Source organism: Phyllobates terribilis, unplaced genomic scaffold (genome assembly GCF_046119375.1).
Source record: "Phyllobates terribilis strain yellow unplaced genomic scaffold, ASM4611937v1 Scaffold_185__1_contigs__length_3729836, whole genome shotgun sequence".
NCBI classification, from domain to species: Eukaryota; Metazoa; Chordata; class Amphibia; order Anura; family Dendrobatidae; genus Phyllobates; species Phyllobates terribilis.
Genome location: NW_027362945.1, coordinates 3,235,418 through 3,252,694, shown reverse-complemented (window position 1 = coordinate 3,252,694; position 17,277 = coordinate 3,235,418). Strand labels below are relative to the sequence as shown.

Here is a 17,277-nt window from a genome sequence, read left to right as displayed (position 1 = left end):
AAATGATGGTCCAACTAAACGCAAACCAGATGGAATAGCATGCCACTGCAAGATGCTGTGGTAGCCATGCTGGTTCAGTATGCCTTCCATTTTGAATAAATCCACAACAGTGTCAGCAGCAAAGCACCCCCACACCATCACACCTCCTCCTCCATGCTTCACGGTGGGAACCAGGCATGTAGAGTCCATCCGTTCACCTTTTCTGCGTCGCACAAAGACACGGTGGTTGGAACCAAAGATCTAAAATTTGGACTCATCAGACCAAAGCACAGATTTCCAGTGGTCTAGTGTCCATTCCTTGTGTTCTTTAGCCCAAACAAGTCTCTTCTTCTTGTTGCCTGTCCTTAGCAGTGGTTTCCTAGCAGCTATTTTACCATGAAGGCCTGCTGCACAAAGTCTCCTCTTAACTGTTGTTGTAGAGATGTGTCTGCTGCTAGAACTCTGTGTGGCATTGACCTGGTCTCTAATCTGAGCTGCTGTTAACCTGCGATTTCTGAGGCTGGTGACTCGGATAAACTTATCCTCAGAAGCAGAGGTGACTCTTGGTCTTCCTTTACTGGGGCGGTCCTCATGTGACCCAGTTACTTTGTAGCGCTTCATGGTTTTTGCAACTGCACTTGGGGACACTTTCAAAGTTTTCCCAATTTTTCGGACTGACTGACCTTCATTTCTTAAAGTAATGATGGCCACTCGTTTTTCTTTACTTAGCTGCTTTTTTCTTGCCATAATACAAATTCTAACAGTCTATTCAGTAGGACTATCAGCTGTGTATCCACCAGGCTTCTGCACAACACAACTGATGGTCCCAACCCCATTTATAAGGCAAGAAATCCCACTTATTAAACCTGAGAGGGCACACCTGTGAAGTGAAAACCATTTCCGGTGACTACCTCTTGGCTACTTTGAAGAACCTAGACTATAAGACATATTTTCAGTTGTTTCACACTTTTTTGTTAAGTATATAATTCCACATGTGTTAATTCATAGTTTTGATGCTTTCAGTGTGAATGTACAATTTTCATAGTCATGAAAATACAGAAAAATCTTTAAATGAGAATGTGTGTCCAAACTTTTGGTCTGTACTATATAATCAAAAGATGTCAGCAGAACATCGGATGGAGTCAGTTTATTATCTGCAATGGAGCAGCTTAACATTGTATGTACCTTTGACATTGCTATGTAGTCCAAACCATCAGAGCAGTTAAAGACCACACACTGCACGGCCAGCGCCTTGGCCAAATCTTTGGTGGTCTCAGTTTTTCCTGTGCCGGCCGGACCTTCTGGAGCTCCACCAAGATTTAGATAAAAAGCACCGATCTACCAATGAAACATGAAAGAACTGGTATGAAATATCAATAATAATTGCTAATAAGTTTCATGCATCATACAAAAGTCAAAAACATTTCTGAGCATAATCCATCACATCATAGCAGAGTCCGCTAGCATCGGTCAGTGAGCGGAGTGATGACCAGGCGTGGGGAGCTGCCCAGGTACTCATAGGCGGACTTCACATTGCAGTTGATGATTCGCACTCTCGCATTCTCATTCTCCCAGTAATAGCGGAGTTGGGCAAGCCACCGGAAGTCTGTTCATGAGAAACTCCTGAGGAATGTAGGAAAAGATAGTCAACCTCTAAGACACTGCAGAATCACAAGGGAGAGTTTCTAAAGGGAAGGCAAATGCACATACATTATAGGACAAAACTCCTAGTCACCGAATTCTGCTTTTTTCATTTAGTCCCATTGCCCACGGTGTATAACATCCGGACTCTCAGCCCCCAGTTTATAAAATCCGGCCTCTCGCCTCCCCCGGTGTATAACATCCACCCCTCGCCCCTAGTTTAGTATAACATCTCTCCCCTCGCCCCCCGCCAGTGTATAAAATCCATCCCCTCAACCCCACTGTATAACATCCAACCCCAAGCGCTCCATTGCATAACATCTGGCCCCCAGGGTATAACATCCGGCCCCCAGCCCCGGTGTATAACATCTGTCCCCTCGCCCCCCCCCGCCAGTGTATAAAATCCATCCCCTCAACCCCACTGTATAACATCCAACCCCAAGCGCTCCATTGCATAACATCTGGCCCCCAGGGTATAACATCCGGCCCCCAGCCCCGGTGTATAACATCTGTCCCCTCGCTCCGTCCCCCTGGTGTATAACATCCGGCCTCTCGCCCCCCCGGTGTATAATATCCGTCCCCTCGCCCCCCCCCCGCCAGTGTATAAAATCCATCCCCTCAACCCCACTGTATAACATCCAACCCCAAGCCCTTCTTTGCATAATATCCGGCCCCCAGCCCCGGTGTATAACATCTGTCCCCTCGCTCCCTCCCCCTTGTGTATAACATCTGGCCTCTCGCCCCCCCGGTGTATAATATCCGTCCCCTCGCCCCGGTGTATAATATCCGTCCCCCCGCCCCTGGTGTATAATATCCGTCCCCTCGCCCCTGGTGTATAATATCCGTCCCCTCACCCCTGGTGTATAATATCCGTCCCCTCGCCCCTGGTGTATAATATCCGTCCCCTCACCCCGGTGTATAATATCCGTCCCCTCACCCCGGTATATAATATCCGTCCCCTCGCCCCTGGTGTATAATATCCGTCCCCTCACCCCTGGTGTATAATATCCGTCCCCTCGCACCTGGTGTATAATATCTGTCCCCTCGCCCCTGGTGTATAATATCCGTCCCCTCGCACCTGGTGTATAATATCTGTCCCCTCGCCCCTGGTGTATAATATCCGTCCCCTCACCCCTGGTGTATAATATCCGTCCCCTCGCCCCTGGTGTATAATATCCGTCCCCTCACCCCTGGTGTATAATATCCGTCCCCTCGCACCTGGTGTATAATATCCGTCCCCTCGCACCTGGTGTATAATATCCGTCCCCTCGCACCTGGTGTATAATATCCGTCCCCTCGCCCCTGGTGAATAATATCCGTCCCCTCGCACCTGGTGTATAATATCTGTCCCCTCACCCCTGGTGTATAATATCCGTCCCCTCGCCCCGGTGTATAATATCCGTCCCCCCGCCCCTGGTGTATAATATCCGTCCCCCCGCCCCTGGTGTATAATATCCGTCCCCTCGCCCCTGGTGTATAATATCCGTCCCCTCGCCCCTGGTGTATAATATCCGTCCCCTCGCACCTGGTGTATAATATCCGTCCCCTCGCCCCTGGTGAATAATATCCGTCCCCTCGCACCTGGTGTATAATATCCGTCCCCTCGCACCCGGTGTATAATATCTGTCCCCTCGCCCCTGGTGAATAATATCCGTCCCCTCGCACCTGGTGTATAATATCTGTCCCCTCACCCCTGGTGTATAATATCTGTCCCCTCGCCCCTGGTGAATAATATCCGTCCCCCCGCCCCTGGTGAATAATATCCGTCCCCCCGCCCCTGGTGTATAATATCCATCCCCTCGCCCCTGGTGTATAATATCCGTCCCCTCGCCCCTGGTGTATAATATCCGTCCCCTCGCCCCTGGTGTATAATATCCGTCCCCTCGCCCCTGGTGAATAATATGCGTCCCCTCGCACCTGGTGTATAATATCTGTCCCCTCACCCCTGGTGTATAATATCCGTCCCCTCGCACCTGGTGTATAATATCCGTCCCCTCGCCCCTGGTGTATAATATCCGTCCCCACGCCCCCCGGTGTATAATATCCGTCCCCTCACCCCGGTATATAATATCCGTCCCCTTGCTCCTCAGTGTATAACATCCAGCCCTCGGACAGTATAACATCTAGCCCCTCGTACCCCTAGGGTATAACATCTGGCCCCTCGGCCTTGTATAACATTAAGACTCTCGCCCCCCACCAGTGTATAACATCAATCCCCACGCCCCCCGGTGTATAACATCCGCCCTCCCATGCGGTGTGCTGTTACTAACATATGACAGAACGGCTGGTGGTGCAGAGCTCTCTGATACCAGCGCGGTCCTGTAATAGGAGCCACCGGGGTAACAAGTCTGGATATTACATTTCTTCCCTCCTAAATCTTCCCCCATCACATGTGAGTGATATTATTAAGGAGTGGAAGGAACTGCAGCAACTCAGGAGACCCCAGAACATTACAGAGCGGGGTCACTGAGTGCTGAGGAGCAGAGGGCAGAACGCTCTCCTGACTCCATAACTGCAGAGTCCAGATCTACTTTGGTAACAACATCACCACAAACACTGCGCCCCCGCCTGGAGCTTTATGGCCGAGCAGCTGCATGCAGCCTTACATCACCAAGCACGATGCCGAGCGTCGGATGGAGTGGTGTGAAGCCGCCACCACAGGACTCTGGAGGAGACCTGTTCTGTGCAGTGACGGATCACACTTCTCTATCTGGCATCTGATGGACGAGTCTGGATTTGGTGAATGCCAGGAGAACGTTACCCTATTAACTGCATTGTGCCCGCTGGGCAGTTTGGTGGTGGAGGTATGGCCTTGTTTTTAGGGGGTGGTCTAGGCCCCTTAGTTCCAGTGAAAAGATATCTTAATGCTTCAGCACAAGACATTTTAAACAATTGTAGCTTCCAACCCTAAGGGAATAGAAGAGCAGAACTGTTTCCCACACGTTCTCAACCTCAACCCCACTAAACACCTTTAGGATGATTAATTAGAACAAATACTGGAGAATGGCAGCATAAATATGTCACCGCCACATAGGGAAGAACAATGTCAGGCACACATCAATTACATTGCCATATGTCTGCTCAGGCTTAGAATGGCTGACCACTCGGAGAATGACATAATACCCACAAAGAAACCGAACAAAAGGTCATTAAAGGAATTGACATAAAACCCCTTTATTAGTCCATCCATGGTTATAGAACGACACTGCACAGAGGAGGGCGCACACACCATTGATAGAAAATATTACAAACCGCACCTAGGCCATCGAAACCACTGACTATAAAGAAGATCAATTGTGGCAATGAGTCATATACAGGGGATGCCGACACCTACAGATGCCAAAACATTCCTATATAGGGACCACCATCTCAATATGCAGAAATGACTACTGCCCCATAGACGTCATTGTAAGTACACCCCAAGATTGCTTTACTGTGACAAGATCAATTGTGTCCTATGAAAACTCAAAGAAAAGAGGGGGGAACATAACATAGATATGGAAAGAACATAGGAATATGGTGAAATGTATGAAGGTGCTCGGCATACTGAGCTGTGATATCTGTAGAGGGACGGACTCCATATTAACATCCTGGATATGGATTAGAATAGGAGGCCATAAAAGCCCCTGTAGGTGTAATGTGGAGGGGGCACAATACCTTTCTCCATGTAGTGTATAATAAATAGAACATGGTATTGGAAAGTTTGCTGCCAGCCATGATGTTTGCACAAACCTGTTTCGATCATTTCCCTGACCACGTCACGAGCGTGCCCCTCTATGGTGACGAGAGCCCCCAATGTGCTGCGAGTCTGCTGGGACAATTTGCCTCCTCGCAAATTGCTCCAAATACCCAGATGTACCTCTATAAAACCCTGCTACAAACAGCATGGAAAACTCAATGCAGATGGATTAATTTTATGCTGGTATTATGGGAAATCCCATACAATGTCTTCCCTTATTGGTAGATATGACGAGAGTAGAGATGAGCGAATGGATTTGCAGGACTCTGGTCCAACAGTCCGGTCAGTATTCCACGGCCGCAGGACCGGAGCCCCGTGAACCGGCATCTCCGGCTCCTCTTTTGATGTCGATGTCATAGTTGTGGTGTGAGGCACAAATGACATCACGCCTGGTCGGCTAATCAAAAGAGGAGCCAGGGATGCCGGCATGTAAGAGGCGGTTAGCAAGGCTCCCATCCAACAGCCACAGACTACTAACCTGCTCTCTTAGACCAAGGTCCTGCAAATTTAGTTGCGCATCTCTAGACAAGATGCATGAATCAATGCAAAATCCCAACAATACTATGGAGCCTTTTGGGTACCTTCAAGATATTGAGCCGCTGTACAACTGCAACCCCCAGGAGAAGACCCCTGGGCAAGAACACTACATGGGCTCTTTGCAGTCTAATAACGTACTGTGAAATAAGCTGCTTGCATCTTTGGATGTGAATGTGGGTCCCCTTACCTCTGTTGCACCAATGGTATATCCCCCCCTGGAAACTCCTATAAGCTGCGTCTCTGGGTATGACAGTCTATTAGCAGGAGAACTCATGAAGTCTGTCTATGAATGTATATATATGTATTTCTCCCAGAAAATTATTACAATTACACGTTTTGTTGTTCACATGTTTATTTCATTTGTGTATATTGGAACAACACAAAAAGAAGATATTAGTCAACAATTTTGGTTCTCAAGACCTCAGACAGTTCTCTTCTCCTCTTTCTGTTCTCCCTGCTTAGTGTGGCACGTAACAACGCAAAGACTGAGTCAACTTTTCCCCTTTGTATCAGGTTTCAGGTGTGATTTTCATATTGCCCGCACCTTTTACTTGCCACAGGTGAGTTTGAACGAGCATCACATGCTTGAAACAAAATTGTTTACCCACAATTTTGGAAAGATGCCAACAATTTTGTCCGACCCATTTATGGGGTTTTGTGTGAAATTATATCCAATTTGCCTTTTTTTGTGTTGTTCCAATACATACAAAGGAAATAAACATGTGTATAACAGAAAATACACATGCAATTTTTTATGGAAAAATACTTCATTTTCTGGAACAACTTCAAGGGTGCCAACACTTCCGGCCATGACTGTTTATAGTGAAGCAACCTTGATCAGTAAAGGAGCTTATGCCGTACCTCCGGGCCACTGTCGATAGCTTCATGCACTTCACTTGTCCAGAACATGAGACACACAGAGCACGACCTGTCCCGGCCATTCCCTCACCCAGTCTTTTCTTGCAGTCGCAGGGTATGCCTTTTAAAAAAGAAAGTTAAATTACGTTGACAGAAGCATTTAAGAGAGGGACAACCTTACTAGTATTATCTAGCAAATTCATTTCTACCGATTGCAGGTAGAAGATCTGCTACCTGGCTCTATTGCAAGAGATACATCATCCACAAATCATTCACTGCCGCCAAATAATCTTATACAAATATAAAAGAACTAGATGGTGGCCCGATTCTAATGCATCGGGTATTCTAGAATAGGTATGCGGCCGACCGGGTGCAATCAGCAGAGCTGTGTTTAAATTTGGCGCCAAAATCGCTGATTGGTCGCGTTCGGCAACCGCGACCAATCAGCAAAGCGGTGTTTAAATTTGGCGGCAATATCGATGATTGGTCGCGGGCGGCGGCCGCGACCAATCAGCGAACCGTGTTAGTGAGGACTGGAGAGCGTGTTTAAATTTGGCACCAAAATCGCTGATTAGTCGCGACCAATCAGCCGAGCGGTGTTTAAATTTGGCGCCAATACTGCTGACTGGTCATGGCCGCCGACCGCGACCAATCAGCAGAGCGATGCAGAGCGGGGTTTAAATTCGGCGCCAAAATCACAGATTGGTCGCCGGCCGTGACCAAACAGCAGAGCATTCTTTAAATTTGGCGCCAAAATCGCTGATTGGTCGAGGCCGGCGACAGCGAACAATCAGCAGAGCGTTGTTTAAATTTGGCGCCAATCTCGCTGATTGGTCGCGGCCGCCATCCGCGACCAATCAGCAGAGCGGCGTTTAAATTTGGCGCCAATCTCGCTGATTGGTCGCGGCTGGCGGCCGCGACCAATCAGCAGTGCGGTGTTTAAATTTGGCACCAAAATCGCTGATTAGTCGCGGCTGGCGGCTGCGACCAATCAGCAGAGCAGGGTTTAAATTTGGCACCAATAATGCTGATGGGTCTTTGCCGGCGACCGCGACCAATCAGCACAGCGGGGTTTACATTTGGCCCCAATGCTGCTGATTGGTCACGGTCGCCGGCCGAGACCAATCAGCAGAGCGGTGTTTAAATTTGGCACCAAAAACGCAGATTGGTCGCGGCCGGTGGTTGCGACCAATCAGCAGAGTGAGGTTTAAATTTGGCGCCAATACTGCTGACTGGTCACGGCCGACAACCGCGACCAATCAGCAGAGCGTTGTTTAAATTTTGCGCCAATACAGCTGATTGATCTCGGCCAGCGACCGCGATCAATCAGCAGAGCGTTGCTTAAATTTGGCGCCAATCTCGTTGATTGGACGCGTCCGGCGTCCGCATCCAATCAGCACAGCAGTGTTTAAATGTGGCGGCAAGATCGGTGAATGGTCGCGGCCGCTATTTAAATGTGGCGCCCAAATCGGTGATTGGTTGCGGGCAGCGGACGCGACCAATCAGCAGAGCGGTGTTTAACTTTAGCGCCAAGATCACTGATTGGTCGGGTGTGGAGAGCGCGACCAATCAGCGAATCGTATTGGTGAGGAGCGGGGAGCGGAATCGTATTAGAGAGGACAGGGGAGCGCCCCTGCCTGTGCGGCTACTTCCGCTGCGAGAACCCGGGACATGAGCGGGCGCTCGGAGCAGAAGTATCCCGACCCGCAGCGCCGCTCCCCGGTCCTCCCTTCACACCCTAGCCGCTGATGTCCCCACAGTATCCGCAGGGTGTTACAAAGGTCCGGACATTTGTGTTCAAAATCGCTGATTGGTCGCGGGCGCTGCCCGCGACCAATCACCGATTTGGGCGCCAATTTTAAATATCGGCCGCGACCAATCACCGATCTTGGCTCCACATTTAAACACCGCTGTGCTGATTGGTCGCCGACGCTGGGCGCGACCAATCACCGATTTTGGCGCCACATTTAAATTTAAATAGCGGCCGCGACCAATTGGATGTCAGCGCCGCTCCCCGGTCCTCCCTTCACACCCTAGCCGCATGGATGTCAGCGCCGCTGCCTGTGCGGATAGTTCCGCTGCAAGAACCCGGGACATGAGCGGGCGCTCGCAGCAGAAGTATCCGGACTCGCAACGCCGCTCCCCGGTCCTCCCTTCACACCCTAGCCACTGATGTCCCCACAGTATCCGCATGGTGTTACAAAGGTCAGAACATCTGTGTTAAAAATCGCTGATTGGTCGCTGGCGCTGGCCGCGACCAATCACCGATCTTGGCGGCAAATTCAAACACCGCTGTGCTGATTGGTCGCCGACGCTGTGCGCGACCAATCACCAATTTTGGCGGCACATTTAAATAGCGTCCGCGACCAATCAGTACAGCGATGTTTAAATGTTGAGCCAAGATCGGTGATTGGTCGCGGCCGATATTTAAATTTGGCGCCTAAATCGGTGATTGGTCGGCGGCAGCGTCAGCGACCAATCAGCGATTTTTAACACAAATGTCCGGACCTTTGTAACACCATGCGGATACTGTGGGGACATCAGCGGCTAGGGTGCGAAGGGAGGACCGGGGAGCGGCGCTGCGGGTCGGGATACTTCTGCTGCGAGCGCCCGCTCATGTCCCGGGTTCTCGGAGCGGAAGTATCCGCACAGGCAGCGGCGCTGACATCCATGCGGCTAGGGCGTGAAGGGAGCACCGGGGAGCGGCGCTGACATCCAATTGGTCGCGGCCGCTATTTAAATGTGCCGCACAAATCGGTGATTGGTCGCCGACTTGGCCCGCAACCAATCACTGATCTTGCGGCCAAAGTTAAACACTACGGTGCTAATTGGTCGCGGACGCTGACAGCGACCAATCACCGATTTGGGCGCCACATTCAAATATCGGCCGCGACCAATCACCGATCTTGGCTCCACATTTAAACACCGCTGTGCTGATTGGTTGCCGACGCTGGGTGCGACCAATCACCGATTTTGGTGCCACATTTAAATAGCGTCCGCGACCAATCCGCACAGCGGTGTTTAAATGTGGAGCCAAGATCGGTGATTGGTCGCGGCCGATATTTGAATGTGGCGCCAAAATCGGTGATTGGTCGCTGTCAGCGTCCGCGACCAATCAGCACCGTAGTGTTTAACTTTTGCGGCAAGATCCGTGATTGGTTGTGGGCCAAGACCGCGACCAATCACCGATTTGTGCGGCACTTTTAAATAGCATCCGCGACCAATTGGATGTCAGCGCCGCTCCCCGTTCCTCCCTTCACACCCTAGCCGCATGGATGTCAGCGGCGCTGCCTGTGCGGATACTTCCGCTCCGAGAACCCGGGACATGAGCGGGCGCTCGGAGCAGAAGTATCCCGACCCGCAGCGCCGCTCCCCGGTCCTCCCTTCACACCCTAGCCGCTGATGTCCCCACAGTATCCGCATGGTGTTACAAAGGTCTGGACATTTGTGTTAAAAATCGCTGATTGGTCGCTGGCGCTGCCCGCGACCAATCACCGATTTGGGCGCCAAATTTAAATATCGGCCGCGACCAATCACCGATCTTGGCTCCACATTTAAACACCGCTGTGCTGATTGGTCGCGGCTGATATTTAAATTTGGCGCCCAAATCGGTGATTGGTCGCGGGCAGCGCCAGCGACCAAACAGCGATTTTTAACACAAATGTCCGGACCTTTGTAAGACCATGCGGATACAGTGGGGACATCAGCGGCTAGGGTGTGAAGGGAGGACCGGGGAGCGGCGCTGCGAGTCCAGATACTTCTGCTGCGAGCGCCCGCTCATGTCCCGGGTTCTCGGAGTGGAAGTATCCGCACAGGCAGCGCCGCTGACATCCATGCGGCTAGGGTGTGAAGGGAGGACCGGGGAGCGGCGCTGACATCCATGCGGCTAGGGTGTGAAGGGAGGACCGGGGAGTGGCGCTGACATCCAATTGGTCACGGACGCTATTTAAAAGTGCCGCACAAATCGGTGATTGGTCGCTGTCTTGGCCCGCGACCAATGACTGATCTTGGCGCCAAAGTTAAACACTATTGTGCTGATTGGTCGCGGACGCTGACCGCGACCAATCACCGATTCGGGCGCCAAATTGAAATATCGGCCGCGACCAATCACCGATTTTGGCGCCAAATTTAAATATCGGCCGCGACCAATCACCACAGCGGTGTTTAAATGTGGAGCCAAGATCGGTGATTGGTCGCGGGCAGCGTTGGCGACCAATCAGCACAGCGGTGTTTAAGTTTTGCGCCAAGATCAGTGATTGGTCGGGTCCGAAGACCGCGATCAATCATCGAATCGTCTTGGTGAGGACCGGGGAGCGGCGCTGCCTGTGCGGCTACTTCCGCTGCGAGAACCCGGGACATAGCGGGCGCTCACAGCAGAAGTATCCCGACCCGCAGCGCCGCTCCCCGGTCCTCCCTTCCGCATGGAGGTCAGCGATGCCGGCGGTCCTTCCGCTGCTACCGGCCGGGAGATGAGCGCCTCGCGGCGCTCATCTTCCGGCTGCATCTCCATCCCGCAGATGGGTCCGTCGGTCGGGTTCCTTCTGCTGTTGCCGGCCGGGAGATGAGCGCCTTGCGCCGGTCATCTCCCGGCTGCATCGCCGCTCAGCTCCGTCCCGCAGATGAGCCGCTAACGGCCGCCATCTTTTTTTAGAAATCCCCCGGCGCTGATTGGCCGCTGCCGGACCAATGAGCGACGCGGGATTTCCTGGACAGACAGACACACAGACAGACAGACGGGATAAGACGATTATATATATAGACTAGATTAGTTCCAATTAATGCTTTTGGTCTGTAGGTAGATCCGTACCATTCGTGACCGAGCAATAACATCATGCACGCTCCTTAACATGACATCTTCCCCTTGGATGAGCCACTTCTCCACGGCCCCCCGAGCCTCGGAGGTGGAGATGGTCTGGATGAGCTCTACGCGTTCCCCCTCGGTGCTGTACATGGCTTTGATGTCCAGGTTAGGAAGGAACTCCAGCTTTGCGATGCCTTCAAAGCCCTTCTTTAGATGTGGTTGGACCCGCAGAGGATCTTTAGTCTCAGAGACAATTTCTAGCATTTCATCGTTGGACAGGAAGAAAAAGCTAAAGCGAAAATGCACAATATGATAAAGATGTCATTAAAGTATTGGGTCAGGCGCCATTTGTATTAGTGTCTATGTGAGAAAATAGAAAAGCAAAGCTTTAAAGTAAAGATTCAGTCCCCATACACATTGGATTAAAATAGTTTAAACCTGACGATTGCAGCAGGACCGGCCTACCCACTGATGTGTATGGGGGTCTCCTGACTCTCCCCCGATAGAGGATGTCAGGGCCAGAAGGATCGGGCAGATGGGATTTCAATACCCGGTCTTTTGGTTCTCAGGGGAGATAACCCGCTGCCGGAGGTGTCCAGTACCGACTTTCTCCTCTCTCCCCATTAAAACCACATGACTGTTCAGCAGAATAGGTGGGAGTCAGGAGAAATAGCCAAATAACCATTCAGACCACGGGTATCTCATATCTCATGCGTATGGTTAGCTTAAAGGGGCTATCCAGCTTTGGGAACTTTTTTTTATTTAACTGAAATGTGTATTCCCATCTCCAGGATTCCACCTCAATATGTAGTATGCGTAATAATAATAATATTAGCAAATACCTCCAATTAGAAGTTTAGTATAGTTCTTCTGATTTGTTTTGTCGCTTACCCCATGTGCAGGGCATTGCAGTAGCTTAGGTTACGACCGCTAGAAAATAACTGTCACTATATGAGTGGTCGTAACCATGGATACCGAAGCTACTGCAATGCCTTGCACATGGGGAAAGCGACATAGTGAATCAGAAGAACTATACTACACTTCTAATTGGAGGTATTTGCTAATATTATTATTATTACTACGCCTACTACATATTGGGATAGGATCTTGGAGATGGGAATACCCATTTAATTGCGAGTATTTGCGACAATTCAGTTTCATTAAAAATGTTGCACCGTTAGGCTTTTTGTTTCCTGCACATTCAGCTTTGATGTGATCTGTGGTCATAAATCGGCTAAGAGGAGCTGAAAAAAGACAGATTAAAAATAAGTCCAATAGCCAGCGCAACACAGAGCCAATAGAAGGCAAACAGTGCAAAATTATTAATGAAATCCAATTACAAAAATGATTTCAATGCGTTTAAATAAGAAAAAAAAATATTTAAGGAATATATACAATCATTGCAACAAGTGAAAGGACTATACCGTGGGAAAAAAGCCTCTTCTTCTCCAGATAGGCATTCAGCCCTTTCATGATTTTATCCAGAAGCACATTGCTGTCCTGAAGTTTCTCCAGAAGTCCGGTCAGAGAAGTGGCGCTTAAAACCTAAAACAAAGTAGATAGCCCATAAGTAAGATTCCATTATATAGTTATAGAGACTGAAAAAAGGTCACATTCATTGACTATTGTGCCAATAGTTTATATTAAAAGAAAAATTAGAACCTATTTGGATAGAAAATAGAAGATGCGGGAGGCTGGAGTCCAGGCAGTGCGGAGCCCCATAACCCGGGATCCTTGTGATGGAAGCATCAGGACACGGACTCTTGGAAAACATCAATCCTGGATGCAAGATGACCGTGCTTTCTTGTATCAGTCCACCATGAAGCATCCATTTACCTTCGGGTCTTTAACGCAATGTTTCATGATCTCTCTCCAGTTTCTGTCCACAGTCTGGAATAAGCGTCCTTCTTCAGGCATTTGCTGCATGATGTCCTCAGAAGAGAAGATTAAAGCCACTGGGTCGGCACCTTCAGCCATTCATCAATGGTTTCCTGGATCCTTATCAGTCGTTCCTCCCATTGCTTAAAGGAGGAGAGCAAAAAGTTAATTACACATAAAATGAAAAGGATAGAAAAAAAATGCTATCATTTTAGAAGATAAATTATCAATGGATATGAATTCTGAATTGTTGGACATTTGTAGGGAAAGTTTGGCGAGACTCCTTGATACCATCCCCTTTACATGTAAGCTGGAGCCGCATGTAACTTTAGCCTCGGAGATCCTAATGAAACCTTAGCTTCTGCTAATAAGCAAGTGAAGATTTTAAGCTGAGTGACAACATTTACTGTGGGTGGGAACTCCTTAATCCCTTCAGGACCGGATAATTTTTTGTTTTGCATTTTTTCCTTCCCTTCTTCAAAAAGCCATACATTTTTTAATTTTTCCATTGATATAGCTGCAAGAGGCTATGTAATGTGCTGTAGCTTAACCCCTTCCCAACATATGACATACTGTTAAGCCATATGCCATGTTCCTGCAGATGTGCAAAATTTGGACCTGGGCCCCCACCAGCATGTTGGTCAGATGTATGGGCCCTTGTAGCATTCTAGATCCGATAATGATGCGCGTGTTCGTCCCTGCCTTGGATGTTTCCCATTGTAGCCCCATCCTATAATAATGTCTCTCATTCTAGGCCCCTTCCTGGTATAATGTTCCCCATCCTGCGCCCCTTCCTGTTATAATATCCCCGATCCTGGGCCTCTTCCTGTTATAATATCCACCTTCTGTGTATAATACCCCCCATCCTGAGCCCCTTTCAGCAATAACGTCCCAATCCTGGGCTCCTTCCTGGTATAATGTCCTTGGTCCTGGGCCTCTTACTGTAATAATGTCCCCCATCCTGGCCCCTTCCTGTAACAATGTCCCCAATCCTGGTACAATGTCCCCCATCCTATAACAATGTCCTCCATCCTGGTATCCTGTCCCCCATCCTAGGCCCCATTCTGGTATAATGACCTCCATCCTTGTGCCCTTCCTGGTGTAATGTCCTTCATCCTGGCCCATGTCATGGTATAATGACCCCCATTCTGGTATAATGCTCCCTATCCTGGGCCCTTTCCTTGTATAATGTTCCCCATCCTGGGCCCCTTCTTTATATAATGCTCCCCATCCTGGGCCCCTTCCTTGTCTAATTCTCCCCACCCTGAGCCCCTTCCTTGTCTAATGCTCCCCATCCTTGGCCCTTTCCTGGTATAATGTTCTGTCGTTCTTTTCTAATACATTAAATAAACAAAAATAAATGATTCTTCTTACCTTCCTGCGCTCCCACGACATGCGGCGTCTTCTTCTGTAGCTGATTTCAGTGTGCCGGCAAGGGCAGCGCATGACGTCACTTCCATGCGTCGCTCGTGACTGGCACGCCGACATCAGCTACTGGCCTTTTATTGGCTGGCGGCATGCATTGCAGCTCAGGGACCCGGCATGTCCCTGCGCAGCAATATACTTCAGCCGAATGTGCGTCCTCAGACTGTGGAAGTGCCATAAATATATGAGATGGGAATACCACTCTGCCACTGTGCGTTCCTTTATGCACTTTACCCTCCTTTTTGGCACTCTTTGTGGTAAGAGACTACCTTAAAAAATGTTTTATGTGACATGTATCTGATTATTTGTGGGCAGGAGCATTATTTAGATGGATACCTGATGCATATGGCAAGTGTAAATCCAATGACTATGGAATACTTATGGATTACTTTTTGATATATTATTACACTCATTGGATTGTCTTGATATACTAACCTTATGCTATATTATCTATATTGCTCATGTCCCACTGTGACCATATGCGTGACCATATATGTATACTTTGTAACATATCTTGCTACATTGGTAATCTAATTAGTGTCTTTATACTATCCGTATTATGTCATTTCTCTTTTTACTATGTACGTTTTTTAACTTGATGGAATAAAAATTTATATTTTTTACGCCAATTAACTCTTTCTTCTCCTATGTACCCATGTGTTTCATGAGTTGGCTCAGTTTGGCAAATCTGGGATATATTTCCCCCCGGATATGCCAACTTTACCCCTATAGGGTCTATTTAGTTGTATCACTCTGAGTTTATGTCTGATCCAGAGATACAATAATGAACATGAATCCTTATATATCACGGATCTTGCAGCCGCCTTTACCTGCTTGGACATAAGTGTTACATAGTTACATAGTTACATAGTTTAAAAGGCCGAAAAAAGACAAGCGTCCATCCAGTTCAGCCTATTTCTTGTGCACTGCAGCTATTCCGCAGCGTTGATCCAGGGGAAGGCAAAAAAAAACCATGCGGTATAGGCCAATTTACATCATTGAGGAAAAATTCACTTCCCGACTCCAATCTGGCAGTCAGATTAAATCCCTGGATTAATTAACTATCACTAAGCATAAGATGTAATTTTATTGTTCTCAAGAAAGGCGTCCAGGCCTCTCTTGAACTCATTAAGTGAGTTGGACATCACCACTTCCTCTCCCAGAGAATTCCAGAGTCTCACAGCTCTGACCGTAAAGAATCCCCTTCTATGCTGGTGCAGGAACCTCCTTTGCTCCAGACGCATAGTGTGCCCCCTCGTCTTTGTCACCATCCTTGGTATAAACAGGTCATGGGAGAGATCTCTGTACAGCCCCCTGATGTATTTATACATGTTTATGAGGTCTCCCCTAAGCCTTCTCTTTTCCAACGTAAATAGGCCTAATTTGGACAACCTCTCTGGGTATTCTAGTCCCTCCATTCCCTTTATTACCTTAGTCGCCCTCCTTTGTACCCTCTCTAGCTCCAATATGTCTTTCCTGAGCACCGGAGCCCAGAACTGTGCACAATATTCTAAGTGCGGCCTTACCAGCGCTTTATACAGAGGAAGAACAATGTTCTCATCATATGCCCCTATTCCTCTTCTGATGCATGCCATGACTCTATTTGCCTTCGCAGCTGCTGCCTGACACTGGGCACTCCAATTTAATTTGCTGTTAACCAAGACGCCCAGGTCCTTCTCCATGTCAGATTTCCCCAACGGTTTCCCATTTAATATGTATGGGTGACTGCTGTTTTTCTTTCCCATGTGCATGACCTTACATTTATCGGCATTGAACCCCATTTGCCATTTTTTGGCCCAACTCCCCAATTTATCTAAATCCTCCTGTAGCTGTGCCCTATCCTCATCTGTATTAACTACGTTACAAAGTTTAGTATCATCTGCAAATATTGCTATTTTACTATGCAACCCTTCCACTAGATCATTAATAAGTATATTAAATAATATAGGGCCCAAGACAGACCCTTGAGGCACCCCGCTAGTCGAGACGCAGTTATAAAAGGAATCCAATTTGTCCGCATTAATCAACTGCAGGGCATCTTGATTGGCAAATAGATTGATCACTTTGGGGTACCAAGTGTTCAGCAACTTTTCTTCTGTCTTGGCACAAGCCAAGGATACGCTGTTCCTCAGGGATTCACATTCTACAGGACCCCTGGACCCGACAAAGAATAAAGCACTTTATCATATTAAACCTGACAGGGCACACCTGTGAGGTGAAGACCATTTCCGGTGACTACCTCTAGAAGCTCATCAAGAGAACGCCAAGAGTGTGCAAAGCCGTCATCAAAGCAAAAGGGGGCTACTCTGAAGAACCTAGAATATAAGACATATTTTCAGTTGTTTCACACTTTTTTGTTAAGTATATAATTCCACATGTGTTAATTCATAGTTTTGATGCCTTCAGTGTGAATGTACAA

General features: G+C 48.5%; 1 long non-coding RNA gene across 1 annotated transcript; it reads right to left on the bottom strand.

Annotated features, from left to right (window-relative positions):
• Positions 1–1,016: 1,016 nt before the first annotated feature.
• LOC141212763 (uncharacterized) lies at positions 1,017–11,756 on the bottom strand. The gene is made up of 3 exons (XR_012282410.1): positions 11,562–11,756; positions 6,758–6,875; positions 1,017–1,602 (listed from the first exon to the last, which is right to left on the bottom strand). It is a non-coding gene; the product is annotated as an uncharacterized lncRNA (long non-coding RNA).
• Between the last annotated feature and the right edge of the window lie 5,521 nt (positions 11,757–17,277).